The sequence below is a fragment of the Arachis hypogaea genome, chromosome 14 (genome assembly GCF_003086295.3).
Source record: "Arachis hypogaea cultivar Tifrunner chromosome 14, arahy.Tifrunner.gnm2.J5K5, whole genome shotgun sequence".
Lineage (NCBI taxonomy): Eukaryota > Viridiplantae > Streptophyta > Magnoliopsida > Fabales > Fabaceae > Arachis > Arachis hypogaea.
This window is the reverse complement of record NC_092049.1, coordinates 73,463,016-73,481,078: the sequence shown is the minus strand read 5'-3', so window position 1 is coordinate 73,481,078 and position 18,063 is coordinate 73,463,016. Positions and strand designations below refer to the sequence as shown.

General features: G+C 38.6%; 2 non-coding genes across 2 annotated transcripts; one reads left to right on the top strand and one right to left on the bottom strand.

Moving 5' to 3' along the window:
- Window positions 1-1,646: 1,646 nt before the first annotated feature.
- Window positions 1,647-1,750, top strand: LOC112746460 (small nucleolar RNA R71). Its single transcript, XR_003174343.1, has one exon. It is a non-coding gene; the product is annotated as a small nucleolar RNA R71 (small nucleolar RNA).
- Window positions 1,751-7,672: 5,922 nt separating this feature from the next.
- On the bottom strand, window positions 7,673-7,780 carry LOC112746686 (small nucleolar RNA R71). The gene has a single exon (XR_003174556.1). It is a non-coding gene; the product is annotated as a small nucleolar RNA R71 (small nucleolar RNA).
- Window positions 7,781-18,063: the final 10,283 nt, after the last annotated feature.

The window sequence follows — 18,063 nt, the reverse complement described above, 5'->3', positions numbered from 1 at the left end:
GTGATTCTGATGGATAGCTCATTGCCTTGAATACGTTAAACACCAATTTCTCATCATGTAGTCTAAGAGTGAGTTCACCCTTTTGTACATCTATGATGGCTCCAGCAGTAGCCAGGAAGGGTCTTCCCAGAATTATTGAAGCTTTGGCTTCTTCCTCCATATCTAACACCACAAAATCAGCAGGAAATATAAAATCTCCCACTTTCACCAACAAATCCTCAACTATCCCATGAGGGAATTTAAAAGTTCGATCTGCCAATTGGAGGGCCATTCTTGTTGGTTTAGCTTCCTCAATCTTCATTCTTCTCATCATTGTTAGAGACATCAAATTGATACTGGCCCCTAAATCACACAAGGCCTTCTCCACCATGACTTCTCCTATGATGCAGGGGATTTGGAAACTGCCTGGATCCTTCAATTTCTGAGGCAATTTGTGCTGAATGATGGCACTGCATTCTTCAGTTAACAACACAGTTTCCTCATTTCTCCAGCTTCTCTTCTTGGTCATTAATTCCTTTAAGAATTTTGCATAGAGTGGCATTTGCTCTATTGCCTCAGCAAACGGAATGTTGATTTGAAGCTTCTTGAAAATCTCCAAGAACCTGGAGAATTGGCCATCCTTTTCACTTTTCATCAAACGTTGAGGATATGGTGCTTTAGGTGTATAAGGCTTCAGGACCTCTTTTTCTTTTTCTTTTGTTGCAGACGGTGTAAAAGATTGTCCTTGTTCCTTGTCCCTCACATTTTCCTTTGCTTCATCCTCTGTGGTTTCCTTTGAGATCTCCTTTAGATTCTTTCCACTTCTGAGGGTTATGGCCTTACATTCTTCCCTTGCAATAGCCTTGGCAGCATGAGAAACGCTTGGCCCAGGGGTTTGCTTAGACAAATACACAATTTGATTTTCTAGCTTCTGGATAGCAGCTCCTTGGTTTTGCAGGTTAGAATTTACTTCTTCCTTAAAGGCTTTCAATTCGGTTATGTCTTGACTCATGGTTGCAAGCATTCCTTCTATCCTGTTTAATTGATCTTGAAATTGTTGGTTCGGATTAGGTTGGGTAGGTTGATTATTTTGGCCATGATATGATGGTTGGGTGTAAGTGTTTTGTGTGGCTTGGTATAATCTTTGGTTGGAGTTTTGGTATGTGGAATTGTTGTGTTGGTTGTGGTTGTAAGGTTTGTGGTTTTGTGGTTGGGTTTGTTGGTTCCCCCACCCAAAGTTTGGGTGGTTTTTCTATCCTGGATTGTAAGTGTTGGAATGTGGATCATATGATTGCCTTTGTTGGTTTCCCACATAGTTGGCCTCTTCCCAATCACCTTCTTCAGTGCTTACTTCCTCTTGATCTTGTGTGTGTATTGCAGCCACTTGCTTTGTTTCTAATTTCCTGGTGAGCTCTGCTAGTTGCTTGGCAAACACCTTGTTTTGGGCTAGAATTGTATCAACATGGTTCAGCTCCATGACTCCCTTAGTGTTGTGTCTCTCTGATGCATAGTAGTACTCATTCTCAGCCACTGTCTCAATCACTTCAATGGCTTCTTCCACAGTCTTTTTCCTGTTCAATGAACCTCCTGATGAATGGTCTACAGCCTTCCTTGATTCATAAGAAAGTCCATCATAGAAAATATGCAATTGCACCCAGTCATGGAACATGTCTGGTGGGCATTTCCTTATCAAATCCTTGAACCTCTCCCATGCCTCGTAGAGAGTTTCACCATCTTGTTGTCTAAACGTCTGAACCTCAGATCGAAGCCTATTGACCTTTTGTGGGGGGTAGAAACGTGCCAGAAACTTACTTTCCACCTCATCCCAGGTTGTTAGGCTCCCCCTTGGGAATGATTCCAGCCACTTAGCTGCCTTGTCCCTAAGTGAAAATGGGAACAAAAGCAGTTTATAGGCATCTTCCTGGACTCCATTAGACTTCACAGTGTCGCAAATTCTCAGGAATTTTGTGAGATGTTGGTTTGGGTCTTCATTAGCACTCCCACCAAATGAACAATGATTCTCCACAAGTGATATTAGCTGTGGTTTGAGCTCAAAATTGTTGGCCTGAATGGTTGGTTTCTGAATGCTGCTACCACAATTCCCAGAGGTTGGGTTTATGTATGAACCAAGAACCCTCCTCTCAGGAATGGCATTGTTTCCATCATCCCTCTCATGGTTGTGAACTTCTCTATCCATGTTGAGATCTAAAGCTTCCTCAAAATTGTCCTCAGATTCTCCTTCAGATTCTTCTTCTCCCAGTACTCTCTTCCCTCTTGCTTCCCTTCTAAGTCTATGAAGGGTCCTCTCTGGTTCAGTATATGGAGGAGTTGATGTCTCTCCTCTCCTACCTGTCATACAAGAACACAGCACAGGCAACAAACAAGTGAAATACTCTTGGTTAATGGAAGAGTATGGTTAGAACAGTTGAGGAATTAATTCAAATAGTTAGTGAGTCAGTGAGTTAGTTGCTTGAATTTAAAGGCATAAAGAAAGAAAGCATGTAACAGAGTGCAGAAATTGAAATTCAACAAGTAACTTGAACTGAATTAACAAAGCAAGAAAAATGCTCAATCTAGTTAACTTCCAATTTGAGAATTGTCAATCGAAAACCAATCCCCGGCAACGGCGCCATAAACTTGATGCGCATAAACTAGTTATGCTACGATTTAGGAAATTGCACAATCGGCAAAATTCCTTCCGGCAAGTGCACCGGTTATCGTCAAGTAAAAACTCACAATAGAGTGAGGTCGAATCCCACAAGGATTGGTTGAATGAGAAATTCGTATTAGAAGTGTGTCTAGTTGAGCGGAATCAAGAATTAGATGAGAGTTGCGGAATGTAAAATTGGCGGGAAACGTAAATGGCAAGAAATTGAAATTGCGGAATCTTAAATTGCATGAATTAAAGAGCGAGAAGCTAAATTGCTGAAATTAAAAGGGAATAGGGGTGATTGCATGAATTGAGTTGCAGAATGTAAAGAGAAAGTGGAAATCGGAGATGGGGAATTCATTGGGTTATAGGAGATATTGAGATCTCCGAATCAAAACATGTTTATCTCTTCCTCAACCAATGCGTTCATTGAATTTTGCTTGGCAATCTTATATGATTGGATCCCAATCCCTTGGCTCATCAATTCTCTCTAAAAACAAACAAATTCCCAATCCCTTGGTTTAAATGTTCATAAGAAGAGATGATGCTCGATCACTGATTATACCACACAGTTTCATGAACCACAATTTGGTAGGATTACATGTCACAATATCCATCCAAACCCCAATCCAATTCACTGTGAGAAAGCTTCTCTAGCATGAATCCTCCATTCCTTTCCCAAGGTTCCGAAGGATTCCAATTATGGGTAGTTTCTTTCCCAAGACAACTACCCAATGGAATTAGATCGAGAAGCTTTCTAACAAAATTCAAGAGAAAAGATTGAAGAAGAAGATAAACTATTATTGATTCATTGAATTACAATAGAGCTCCCTAACCCAATGAAAGGGGGTTTAGTGAGTCATAGCTCTGAATTCAATTACAAAGGTATGAAAACTAGCAAAAATGAAAAGGTAAAAGTAAAAGTCCGTCCCTCTAACTTAAATTCTATCCTATTTATACACTTTCTTCATTGAGCTTCTGTTGTGTTTCTTGGGCTTTGAGGCCTCTCCCTGCTTTCCTTTTGCTTTGGGTTTATGATCCATAATCTTGATGAGGCTGCTGATCCAAATTCTGTAACATTCATTGAGCCAACTTAGTGATAATCAAGTAATGACACATGACTCAACAAATTGAAATTCCAGACTCATCAATCCTTCAGGCCCAATCCCATAAACCATGATATTCAATTGGGTTTCATACCAGAGTAAGTTTAAGTTAATGTTTGTGCTCAAATGCTAACTTAAACTGCAATATTTTTGGCCCAGAAACCTTTTCCAAGAGTGGTGTTTAAGTTGCAGTTTAAGCTTAAACTGCAGCTTAAACGCCAGACACTTCCAGTGATGCCTTTTGTGGAAGCACGTTTAAGCTTCAGTTTAAGGTTAAACTGAAGCTTAAACGTGGAAATGGAAGAAGGCAGCCCTGGAGGGTAACGTAGTCGAACACGTTTAAGCTTCAGTTTAAGGTTAAACTGAAGCTTAAACGTGGAGATAGGAAAAGCAGCCCTGGAGGTCGAACACGTTTAAGCTCCAGTTTAAGGTTAAACTGGAGCTTAAAGGTGGAAGCGGAGAAAGCAACCCCTGGAGGTCGAACACGTTTAAGCTCCAGTTTAAGGTTAAACTGGAGCTTAAACGTGGAAATGGAGAAAGCAACCCTGGAGGAGAAAACTTGGTCGAACATGTTTAAGCTCCAGTTTAAGGTTAAACTGGAGCTTAAAGGTGGAAATGGCTCCCTGGTGCATTTCCCATTTCTGGCGTTTAACTTCCAGTTTAAGGTTAAACTGGAGGTTAAACGCCACTTTCACCCTTTCCTCAGCTTTCATGATTTTGGCCGTTTAAGTTCCAGTTTAAGCTTAAACTGGAACTTAAACTCCACATGTGATATTCAAGCTTCCTTTATTGATTTTTGTTGCTTCCTTGCCTAGCCTCTTCTTTCCTGAAATCATCCAAACAACTGCATCAAAGTCTTGCAAATTTTTATGAGAATCTTCCATTCATAGCATTCAAGTAATATAACTAAAAACTCATGAAATTTGCATAAAAATCATACTGTTTGGATGGTTCATTGCTTTGTTATTCATTTAACCATTCTTGGTTACTTTAAACTCAAGAAAGTGCATAAAACAACTAAAACTAACAGAAAAATGCTAGTGAAACTCGCCTAAGATGCCTTGGCATCACCTGACAAACACTTCCGTTCTACATGCAAACAAGCTAGAATGAATATCTCTTAGATATCTAATACAGAGGACCGAGTTCGAGATATTAGAATCTTCGTGGTATAAGTTAGAACCCATGGGTGGCCATTCTTGAGATCCGGAAGGTCTAAACCTTGTCTGTGGTATTCCGAGTAGGATCTGGGAAGGGATGGCTGTGACGAGCTTCAAACTCATGAGTGTTGGGCGTAGTGACTGACGCAAAAGGATAGTAAATCCTATTCCAGTATGATAGAGAACCGACAGATGATTAGCCATGCAGTGACAGCGCATTGGACCATTTTCACAGAGAGGATGGGATGTAGCCATTGACAACGGTGATGCCCTACATAAAGCTTGCCATGGAAAGGAGTAGGAATGATTGGATGAAGACAGCAGGAAAGCAGAGGTTCAGAGGAACGAAAGCATCTCTATATGCTTATCTGAAATTCTCACCAATGAATTACATAAGTATCTCTATCCTAGTTTATGTTTTATTTATCTTTTAATTACTAAAACTCTAAAACCATTTGAATCCGCCTGACTGAGATTTACAAGGTGACCATAGCTTGCTTCAAGCCGACAATCTCCGTGGGATCGACCCTTACTAATGTAAGGTTTATTACTTGGACGACCCAGTGCACTTGCTGGTCAGTTGTGCGAAGTTGTGACAAAGAATTAAGATTATGAACGTGCGTATAAAGTTTTCAGCACCGTTACCAAGGAATGGAACCATCACGATTTCTGCGCACCAAGTTTTTGGCGCCGTTGCCGGGGATTGTTCGAGTTTGGACAACTAACGGTTCATCTTGTTGCTCAGATTAGGTAACTTTATTTTAATTTTAACCTTTTTGTTTTTATTATTCTTATTTTCGAAAAAAATCAAAATTTTTTTTTTCGTTTTTCCCAATTAATTTTCGAAAAATAAAAAAAACATTTACTAAATCATAAAATCAAAAATATTTTTTGTGTTTCTTGCTTGAGTCTAGAGTCAAGTTTTAAGTTTGGTGTCAATTGCATCTTTTTAATTTTCTAAAAATTATTTTCGAAAATTTCATGCATTGCATTCTTCATGATCTTCAAGTCGTTCTTGGCCAGTCTTCTTGTTTGATCTTCATATTTTCTTGTTTTGTGTCTTTTCTTGTTTTTTATATGCATTTTCAATTTGTTAGTGACTAAAAAATTAAAAATTTCTAAGTTTGGTGTTTTGCATGTTTTCTTTTCTTGAAAATTTTTCAAAAATAAGTCTTGATGTTCATCTTGATATTCAAAGTGTTCTTGGTGTTCATCTTGACATTCATAGTGTTCTTGCATGCATCACATGTTTTGATTCATAATTTTCATGTTTTGAGTCTTTTTGATGTTTTTCTCTTTCATCATTAAAAATTTAAAAATCAAAAAAATATCTTTCCCTTTTTCTTCTCATCAAATTCAAAAATTTGAGTTGACTTTTTTAAAAATTTTTAAAATCTAGTTGTTTCCTATGAGTTAAATCAATTTTTCAATTTAAAAATTCTATCTTTTTCAAATCTTTTTCAAAAATCAAATCTTTTTCAATTTTTCCTTCATATTTTCGAAAATTTCAAATTAATTTTCAAAATCTTTTTCTTATTTTTATTCCATATTTTTTACTGCAATGCTAACAATTAATGTGATTGATTCAAAAATATTAACTTTGTTACTTGCCTAATAAGAAAGGTTCAATCTTTAAATTTTAAAATCAAATCTTTTTGTTTCTTGTTAGTCAAGTAATCAACTTTAATTTTCAAAATAAAATCTTTTTAAATTTCTTTTTCAAACCTTTTTCAAAATAATTTTCAATCATATCTTTTTCAATTTCAATCATATCTTTTTCAAAATCGATTTCAAAATCTCTTCTAACTTCTTATCTTTTTCAAATTGATTTTCAAATCTTTTTCAATCAATCCCATCTTTTTGTTTCAATCATTTCCTTTTCAAAACTACCTAACTAATTCTCTCTCTCTAATTTTCGAAAATCCCTTCCCCCTTTTTCAAATTTCTTTTTTTTAACTAATTGTTTTAATTTTTAATTTAATTTGATTTCAATTTTAATTTTCAAAATTTAACTTAAAATTTTATTTTTAATTTAATTAATTTTCGAAATTCCCTCTCTCTCATCTCCTTCTAATTATTTATTTATTTACTAACACTTCTATTCATCTCAAAATTCAAACCCTCTCTTCCTCTTGGTGTTCGAATTTCTCTTATTTTATTCTCATCTTCTTCTACTCACATACAGGAATCTCTATACTGTGACATAGAGGATTCCATATTTTCTTTTCTGTTTTCTTCTTTATCATATGAGCAGGAACAAGGATAAGAACATTCTTGTTGAAGCTGATCCTGAACCTGAAAGGACTCTGAAGAGGAAGCTAAGGGAAGCCAAAGCACAACTCTCTGGAGAAAATCTGACAGAAATTTTCGAAAAAGAAGAAAACATGATCGAAAATAATAACAATGCAAGGAAAATGCTTGGTGACTTCACTGCACCAAATTCCAATTTACATGGAATAAGCATCTCAATCCCTGCCATTGGAGCAAACAATTTTGAGCTTAAACCTCAATTAGTTTCTCTAATCCAACAGAACTGCAAGTTTCATGGACTTCCATCCGAAGATCCTTTTCAGTTCTTAATTGAATTCTTGCAGATCTGTGATACTGTTAAGACCAATGGGGTTGATCCCGAGGTCTACAGGCTTATGCTTTTCCCGTTTGTTGTAAGAGATAGAGCTAGAGTATGGTTGGACTCTCAACCTAAGGATACCCTGAACTCTTGGGAAAAGCTGGTCACGGCTTTCTTAGCCAAGTTCTTTCCTCCTCAAAATCTTAGCAAGCTTAGAGTGGATGTTCAAACCTTCAGACAGAAAGAAGGTGAATCCCTCTTTGATGCTTGGGAGAGATACAAGGAACTGACCAAAAAGTGTCCTTCTGACATGCTTTCAGAATGGACCATTCTAGATATATTCTATAATGGTCTGTCTAAGTTATCAAAGATGTCATTGGACCATTCTGCAGGTGGATCCATTCACCTAAAGAAAACGCCTGCAGAAGCTCAAGAACTCATTGACATGGTTGCAAATAACCAGTTCATGTACACTTCTGAAAGGAATCCTGTGAATAATGGGACGCCTATGAGGAAGGGAGTTCTTGAAATTGATACTCTGAATGCCATATTGGCTCAGAATAAAATATTGACTCAACAAGTCAATATGATCTCTCAGAGTCTGAATGGATTGAAGGAATCATCCAACAGTACTAAAGAGGCATCTTCTGAAGAAGAAGCTTATGATCATGAGAACCCTGCAATAGCAGAGGTGAATTACATGGGTGAACCCTATGGAAACACCTATAATCCCTCATGGAGGAATGATGAGCGGATATTTTATACGCTTTTTGGGGTTAATTTCATATAGTTTTTAGTATGTTTTAGTTAGTTTTTAGTTTATTTTCATTAGTTTCTAGGAAAAATTCATATTTCTGGACTTTACTATGAGTTTGTGTATTTTTCTATAATTTCAGGTATTTTCTGGCTGAAATTGAGGGAGCTGAGCAAAAATCTGATTCAGGCTGAAAAAGGACTGCTGATGCTGTTGGATCCTGACCTCTATGTACTCCGAATGGAATTTCTGGAGCTACAAGAGTCCAATTGACGCGCTTCCAATTGCGTTTGAAAGAAGACATCCAGAGCTTTCCAGCAATATATAATAATCCATACTTTGCTCAAGGATAGACGACGTAAACGGGCGTTCAACGCCAGTTCCATGTTGCTGTCTGGCGTCCAGCGCCAGAAACACGTTACAAATTGGAGTTCAACCCCAGAATTACGTTACAACCTGGCGTTGAACGCCCAAAACAGCCCAGACACGTGAGAAGCTTTAGTCTCAGTCCCAGCACACATCAAGTGGGCCCCAGAAGTGGATTTCTGCACTATCTATCATAATTTACTCATTTTCTGTAAACCTAGGTTACTAGTTTAGTATTTAAACAACTTTTAAAGATTTATTTTGTATCTCATGACATATTTAGATCTGAACTTTGTAATCTCTGACGGCATGAGTCTCTAATTTCCATTGTTGGGGGTGAGGAGCTCTGTTATGTCCTGATGAATTAATGCAAGTATTTCTGTTTTCTATTCAAACATGTGTGTTCCTCTCTATGATATCCATTCGCACTTCAACATGAATGTGATGAATGTGACAATCATCATCATTCCCCCACGAACGCATCCCTGACAACCACTTCCGTTCACCGTAGAATGAATGAATATCTCTTGGATCTCTTAATCAGAATCTTCGTGGTATAAGCTAGATTGATGGCAGCATTCAAGAGAATCCGGAAAGTCTAAACCTTGTCTGTGGTATTCCGAGTAGTATTTAGGGATTGAATGACTGTGACAATCTTCAAACTCGCAAGTGCTGGGCATAGTGACAGACGCAAAAGGATAGTAAATCCTATTCCGGTACGATCGAGAACCTGCAGATGGTTAGCCGTGCAGTGACAGCGCACCTGGACCCTTTTCACTGGAAGGATGGATGGTAGCCATTGACAACGGTGATCCACCAACACACAGCTTGCCATACGAGGACGTGCATGCGTGAATCAGAAACAGAGGAAAGCAGAATTTCAGAAGACAAAGCATCTCCAAAACTCCAACATATTCTCCATCATTGCATACAAGTATAATTTGTGTTCTGCCCTTCTTACTTTTCACAATTCAAATTAAGAATTATTATTGATATTATATCCTGACTAAGAGTTACGAGATAACCATAGCTTGCTTCAAGCCAACAATCTCCGTGGGATCGACCCTTACTCATGTAAGGTATTACTTGGACGACCCAATGCACTTGCTGGTTAGTTGTGCGAAATTGTAAGAGAGTAATGTGAACATTGACATCACAATTTCGTGCACCAAGTTTTTGGCACTGTTGCCGGGGATTGTTTGAGTTTGAACAACTGACGGTGAATCCTGTTGCTTAGATTAGGAAAATTTTGTTGTTTGGGTCAGAGTCTTTTATATTCTTTTCAAAAAAAAAAAATAAAATAAAATAAAAATATTATTTTTTTCTTAGTTATTAAAAATATTTTTCAAAACAAGTGTTACATTTACTGCCTATTTGGCTAGAGCGTTGGTCTGTGTTCTTGGTAAATTGGGTACCTTCTTTTTAAAATTCTTTTTCAAAAATAATTTTTACATTAAATCTTGTGCCAAACTTCAAGTTTGGTGTTTCCTTGTTGGTTTTTCTTTGGTTTTCGAAAAATCTTATTTTGGTTTTCTAAAAATTTTAAGATTGGTGTTCCTTCTTCATGTTCTTGTGTTCTTGTGAATCTTCAAAGTGTTCTTGAGTTTTCCTTGTGTCTTGATCTTAAAATTTTTAAGTTTGGTGTTCCTTGGTGTTTTCCCTCCAAAATTTTTGAAAACAAGGAGCATTAGATCTAAAAATTTTAAATCTTATGCTATCTTATTGTTTTTCTCTCTCCTCTTTAAATTCAAAAAATATCTTTTCTCTCTATTTTAAAGCAAATTTTTTAAATTTACCTTTAAAATTCAGATTTTTAATTCAAAATTTAAAACCTCTTTCAAAAAAAATCATCATATCCTTTTCAAAACTTCCTAACCACTTTCTCTCTCCTCATTTTTTTTGAAAATCTTCACCCATTTTTATTTATTTTTTTTAATTTATTTTATTTTCGAAATAAATAAAGAAATAAATAAATAAATAAAAATAATTTTTTATTACATCATCTCCCTTTCTCCATCATGGATCTAAGTGGAAATGAACAGTCCAGAAGGACTTTGGGGTCATATGCTAACCCCTCTACTGCTTCATATGGGAGTAGTATCTGCATACCCTCCATTGGAGTCAGTAGCTTTGAGTTGAATCCTCAGCTCATTATCATGGTGCAGCAAAGCTGCCAGTATTTCGGTCTTCCACAGGAAGAACCTACAAAGTTTCTGGCATAATTTTTACAAATTGCTGACACAGTACATGATAAGGAATTAGATCAGGATGTCTACAGATTATTACTGTTTCCATTTGCTATAAAAGACCAAGCCAAGAGGTGGTTAAATAACTAACCTAAGGCTAGCATAAGGACATGGAAATAGCTGACAGAAAAATTCCTGAATCAATACTTTCCTCCAAAACGGATGACACAGCTAAGGCTGGACATCCAAGGCTTTAAACAAGGAGATAATGAATCTCTTTATGATGCCTGGGAGAGATACAGAGAGATGCTACAAAAATGCCCCTCTGAAATGTTTTCAAAGTGGGTTCAGTTAGACATCTTCTATTATGGGCTTACAGAAAGAGCTCAGATCTCTCTAGATTACTCAGCTGGTGGATCTATCCACATGAGAAAGACAATTGAAGAAGCTCAAGAGCTTATTGATACAGTTGCCAGAAATCAGTATCTGTACCTAAGCAGTGACCCTTCCATGAAAGAAGAGGTTAAAACAGTAACTGCTGAACTCAGTCCTGTAGAACAAGCTGCTGAATTCAATCAGCAATTGGACTTTCTAACACAACAGTTAGCCGAATTCAAAGATAGACTACAAGAGAAAAAGATGGCTAATATAAATATGGATGAACAATTGAAGCAAACAAAATAGCAGCTGTCAAAACAAATAACAGAAGAATGCCAAGCAGTTCAATTAAGAAGTGGGAAAACATTAAATACCCCACCTCAAAGCAGCAGGAAGCTAAGGAATGAGAAACCACCCATAATCCATCTGAGGACAGTGAGAGCCCAGGAAAAAATAATTATGGCGTCAAAACGCCAGAAATTGGGTGGAAGGCTGGCGCTGAACGCCCAGGCCATGCTCAGAACTGGCGTTCAACGCCAGAAACAAGCAAAAAACTGGCGTTGAATGCTCAAAGGAAGCACAGTTCTGGCGTTCAGACGCCAGGAACAGTTGAGGAATTGGCGTCTAACGTCACTCCAGCTTCCAACCCTGGCATTCAAATGCCAGTGAGGGATCAGACACCCACAAGTACTGATGACAACCCCTCTAAAAAGGCTTCTTTAACCACTTCTGTAGGAAATAAACCTACAGCAACCAAGGTTGAGGAATATAAAGCCAAGATACCTTATCCTCAAAAACTCCGCCAAGAGGAGCAGGGTAAGCAATTTGCTCGCTTTGCAGATTATCTCAGGACTCTTGAAATTAAGATTCCGTTTGCAGAGGCACTTGAGCAAATACCTTCTTATGCCAAGTTCATGAAAGAGATTTTGAGTCAAAAGAAGGATTGGAGAGAAACTGAAAGAGTTTTCCTCACTGAAGAATGCAGTGCAGTCATTCTGAAAAGCTTTCCTGAAAAACTTAAAGATCCCGGAAGCTTTCTAATACCATGCACATTAGAGGGAAATTGCACCAGGACAGCTTTATGCGATCTTGGGGCAAGCATCAATCTAATACCAGCATCCACTATAAGAAAGCTTTGCTTAACTGAAGAAGTTAAACCAACCCAGATATGTCTCCAACTTGCTGATGGCTCCATTAAATACCCATCAGGCATGATTGAGGACATGATTGTCATGGTTGGGCCATTCGCCTTTCCCACTGACTTCGTAGTGTTGGAGATGGAGGAGCACAAGAGTGCTACTCTCATTCTAGGAAGACCTTTCCTGGCAACTGGACGAACTCTCATTGATGTCCAAAAGGGGGAAGTCACCCTGAGAGTCAATGAAGATGAGTTTAAGTTGAATGCTGTCAAAGCCATGCAGCATCCAGACACACCAAAAGACTGCATGAAAGTTGATCTTATTGACTCTTTGGTAGAAGAGATCAACATGGCTGAGAGTCTCGAATCAGAGCTGGAAAACATCTTTAAAGATATTCCACCTGATCTAGAGGATTCAGAGGAATTAAAAGAGTCTCTAAAAATTCCTCAGGAAGAGGAAAAACCTCCTAAACCTGAGCTCAAACCATTACCACCATCCCTGAAATATGCATTTCTGGGAGAAGGTGATACTTTTCCAGTGATCATAAGCTCTGCTTTAAATCCACAGGAAGAGGAAGCACTAATTCAAGTGCTAAGGACACACAAGACAGCTCTTGGGTGGTCCATATATGACATTAAGGGCATAAGCCCAGCTAGATGCATGCACAAGATCTTATTGGAGGACAATGCTAAGCCAGTGGTTCAACCACAGAGGCGGCTAAATCCAACCATGAAGGAAGTGGTGCAGAAAAAGGTCACTAAATTACTGGAGGCTGGGATTATTTATCCTATTTCAGATAGCCCCTGGGTGAGTCCTGTTCAAGTTGTCCCTAAAAAGGGAGGCATGACAGTGGTTCATAATGAAAAAAATGAACTTGTTCCTACCAGAACAGTTACAGGGTGGCGCATGTGTATTGACTACAGAAGGCTCAATACAGCCACCAGAAAGGATCATTTTCCTTTACCATTCATAGACCAGATGCTAGAAAGACTAGCAGGTCATAATTATTACTACTTTTTGGATGGCTATTCAGGCTACAACCAAATTGCAGTAGATCCCCAAGATCAAGAGAAAACAGCATTCACATGTCCATCTGGAGTATTTGCTTACAGAAGGATGCCTTTTGGGCTGTGTAATGCGCCTGCAACCTTTCAGAGATGCATGCTTTCTATTTTCTCTGATATGGTGGAAAAATTTCTAGAAGTCTTCATGGATGACTTCTCAGTATATGGAGACTCATTCAGCTCCTGTCTTGATCACTTGACACTGGTTTTGAAAAGATGCCAAGAGACCAACCTGGTTTTAAACTGAAGGGATTGTCCTTGGGCATAAAATTTCAAACAAGGGAATAGAGATAGATCAAGCTAAAATAGAGGTAATTGAAAAATTACCACCACCTGCTAATGTTAAGGCAATCAGAAACTTTCTGGGGCATGCAGGATTCTATAGGAGCTTTATAAAAGATTTTTCAAAAATTGCAAAACCTCTAAGCAACCTGCTAGCTGCTGACATGCCATTTGTGTTTGACACAGAGTGTCTGCAGGCGTTTGAAACTCTGAAAGCTAAGCTGGTCACAGCACCAATTATCTCTGCACCAGACTGGACATTACCGTTCGAATTAATGTGTGATGCTAGTGATCACGTCTTTGGTGCATTACTGGGGCAAAGGCATGACAAGCTTCTGCATGTCATTTATTATGCTAGTCGTGTTTTGAATGATGCCCAGAAAAATTACACAACCACGGAAAAAGAATTGCTTGCAGTGGTTTATGCCATTGACAAGTTTAGATCATACTTACTAGGATCAAAAGTGATTGTATACACAGATCATGCTGCTCTTAAATATCTACTCACAAAGCAGGATACAAAACCCAAACTCATAAGATGGGTGTTACTTCTGCAAGAGTTTGATATAGAAATAAGAGACAGAAAAGGGAAGGAAAACCAAGTGGCTGACCATCTTTCCCGGATAGAACCAGTGGAAGGGGCGTCCCCCCCCCCCTTTATTGAGATCTCTGAAACCTTTCCGGATGAGCATTTATTCGCCATTCAGGAATTACCATGGTTTGCAGACATTGCAAACTACAAAGCTGCAAGGTTCATTCCCAAGGAGTACAGCAGGCAACAAAAGAAAAAATTAATTACTGATGCAAAGTACTACTTGTGGGATGAACCCTATCTCTTTAAGAGATGTGCAGATGGAATAATCCGTAGGTGTGTGCCTAGAGAAGAAGCGCAGAGGATCTTATGGCATTGCCATGGATCACAATATGGAGGCCATTTCGGAGGTGAGCGAACAGCCACCAAGGTCCTCCAATGTGGATTCTACTGGCCTACACTCTATAGAGATTCCCGAGAGTTTGTACGTAACTGTGACAGTTACCAGAGAGCTGGTAATTTGCCTCATAGTTATGCCATGCCTCAACAAGGAATCTTGGAGATTGAGTTGTTTGATGTATGGGGAATTGATTTCATGGGGCCTTTCCCACCATCATACTTAAACACTTATATTCTGGTGGCAGTTGACTATGTATCAAAATGGGTAGAGGCCATTGCCACACCCACCAATGATACTAAAACAGTACTAAAGTTCCTCCAGAAACATATATTCAATAGGTTTGGTGTCCCTAGGGTACTAATCAGTGATGGGGGCACTCACTTCTGCAACAAACAGCTTTACTCTGCCATGGTCCGGTATGGGATTTGCCATAAGGTAGCAACTCCATATCATCCGCAGACAAATGGACAAGCTGAAGTCTCTAACAGAGAACTAAAAAGAATCCTGGAATGGATTGTGAATACCCGTAGAAAAAATTGGGCACGAAGCTTGGATGATGCTCTGTGGGCTTACAGAACAGCATTCTAGACTCCTATAGGGACCTCTCCATACCAACTTGTGTATGGTAAGGCTTGTCACCTGCCCGTGGAACTGGAACATAAGGCCTACTGGGCAACCAGATTCCTTAACTTTGATGCCAAATTAGCTGGAGAGAAAAGATTGCTCCAGCTGAATGAGCTAGAGGAATTCAGATTCACTGCTTTCGAAAATGCCAAGCTTTACAAAGAGAAATCCAAAAGGTGGCATGACAGAAAGCTGTCATCTAGAATCTTTGAACCAGGACAAAAGGTTCTGTTGTTTAACTCTAGGCTCAGGCTATTTCCCGGGAAACTGAAGTCCCGGTGGAGAGGACCATATGTGATTACAAGTGTATCACCATATGGTTATGTGGAGCTTCAAGATATTGATTCTGATAAGAAGTTCATTGTTAATGGACAGAGAATCAAGCACTATCTTGAAGGCAATGTTGAGCAAGAGTGCTCAAGGCTGAGGCTAGATTAAGAACTCAGCAAGGTCCAGCTAAAGACAATAAAGAAGCGCTTGCTGGGAGGCAACCCAGCCATGGGGCATCACTTCCTCTAAGCATTTTGCCCTATTCTTGATTTTATTTGTTTATATAAAGTTCATTGATACTAAGGTAAAGAGTCAATTGTATAAGTTTACAGCGTTACAGAAGGATTCTGCACACAAAACAGAGAAAAAGAGCTCACTGGCAAGAAAACGCTAGTAAAAGTCTGTTTTGGGCGTTCAACGCCCAAAAGAAGCATCCACTGGGCGTTGAACGCCAGTAAGGATAGCCATCTGGGCGTTAAACGCCAGAAAGAAGCTCCTTCTGGGCATTTAACGCCAGATTTACAGCGTCCTGGGCGTTCAGAAAAATGCCCAGTGACAAAGGAGTTCCTGGCGTTCAACGCCAGAAAGAAGCAACAGCTGGGCGTTGAACGCCCAGGAGAAGCAGCAGTTGGGCGTTGAACGCCCAAAACATGCAGCGTTTGGGCGTTCAAACGCCAGGATGGTGGGGAGGAGGTAAATTCGTTTTCTCTTCATATTTTTCATTTTAATCTTAATTTTCATGTTTCAATTCATGATTTCTTGCATAAACATGTTACAAACCCTGATTTCTAAAATCCCTAATTTCTAAAAACCCTTCTTTAAAAATATTAAATATATCTTAATCCATAAGCACAAATCCTTTTTTCAATCCAATTCAACTCTTTTTCAAAATTTTTAAAACAAATCTATCTCTTTTCATTCAAAAATCTTTTCAACTAATCAATATCTTTTTCAAATCTCCATATTATCTTTTTCAAAAATCCAATTTTATCTTTTTCAAATATCTTTCATATCTTTTCAATTTTAAATCATATCTCTTCTTATCATACTTATCTTTTTAAATCATATCTTCTATCTTATCTTTCTCCCTATTTTCGAAAACCCCCCTCCCTTTTAAAAACCCATTCAGCCTCCTTCCTCTCATCCACCATTCTACACTAGCTCTCCTTCTATCCCTCTCCTTTCTTTTCTTTTGCTTGAGGACAAGCAAACCTCTAAGTTTGGTGTGTTTATCCGTGATCACTAAACCATACCCACTAAAGATTATGGCTCCTAAAGGAAAACAACCCACTCCAAGAGGCAAGAAAGAGAGTATTCCAAAACCACTTTGGAATCAAGGGAGGTTCTTAACCAAAGAACATTCAGACCATTACTACAAAATAATGGGTCTAAGATCTGTGATCCCGGAAGTCAAGTTCGATCTGAAAGAAGATGAATATCCGGAGATCCAAGAGCAGATTCGAAACAGGAATTGGAAAGTCCTAGCTAATCCTGAAACAAAAGTAGGAAGGAATATGGTTCAAGAATTCTACGCTAATCTGTGGCAAACAGACAGGCAGAGAATATCTGGAGCTGCCCTCTATGACTACAGGGTTGTAGTCAGAGAAAAGATTGTTCACATCCACCCTGACAAAATTAGGGAGATCTTTAAGCTACCTAAGCTGAAAGATGACCCAGACTCCTTCAATAGGAGAATGATGAGAACAAACAAGGGCCTGGATAAGATTCTAGAGGATATATGCATCCCTGGAGCCAGGTGGACCACCAGCACGAAGGGTGCCCCAAGTCAACTCAAGAGAGAAGATCTCAAACCAGTCGCCAAAGGATGGCTGGACTTCATTGGGCGTTCTATATTGCCCACCAGCAACCGTTCTGAAGTCAATATAAGAAGAGCAGTGATGATCCATTGCATTATGTTGGGAAAAGAAGTAGAAGTTCATCAACTGATCCCATCTGAATTCTACATACTTGCCAACAAGAACTCCAAGGATGCCAGGTTGGCTTATCCAAGCCTAATCTCTATGCTCTGCAAAGATGTTGGAATAAACAACAAATGGAAAAACAACAAATGCAGGATGACCCCATCAAGAGGAGGGTGGAAGAATTCCTACCAGAACTCCCTCAATTTGAATACTGGGAGCATCTTGAGGCATCTGTCACTAAGTTGCAAGAAACCATGGATCAATTGAAGGAAGAACGGCAAAATCAAAACAGTGTGCTTTGCAAACTGCTCAGAGAACAAGAGGTGCAAGGGCGTGAATTAAGAGAACTAAAGCGTCAGAAACTATCTCTTGAAGGGCCAAGCACCCCACAGACTAAAGAGGCATCCGCTTCCCAAAGTCAAGGTTGTTGAGTTATGATCTTAACATTAACCCTGTGATAACTTTCTTTTCTATTATTTGAGTTTCACCTTAGGAGTCATATAATGGCAATAAGTATTTATATTTTGATTTTATCCCCAATTAAGCTATAATTTATTTTTCTCATCATCATTAAACATGAATAAAATAGAAGATTTTCTTTAGAACAAGGAGGCAATAATTTTCGAGTTTTTAATAAAACAACTTCTAATTGTTTACATGTGGTGGCAATGCTTTCTGCCTT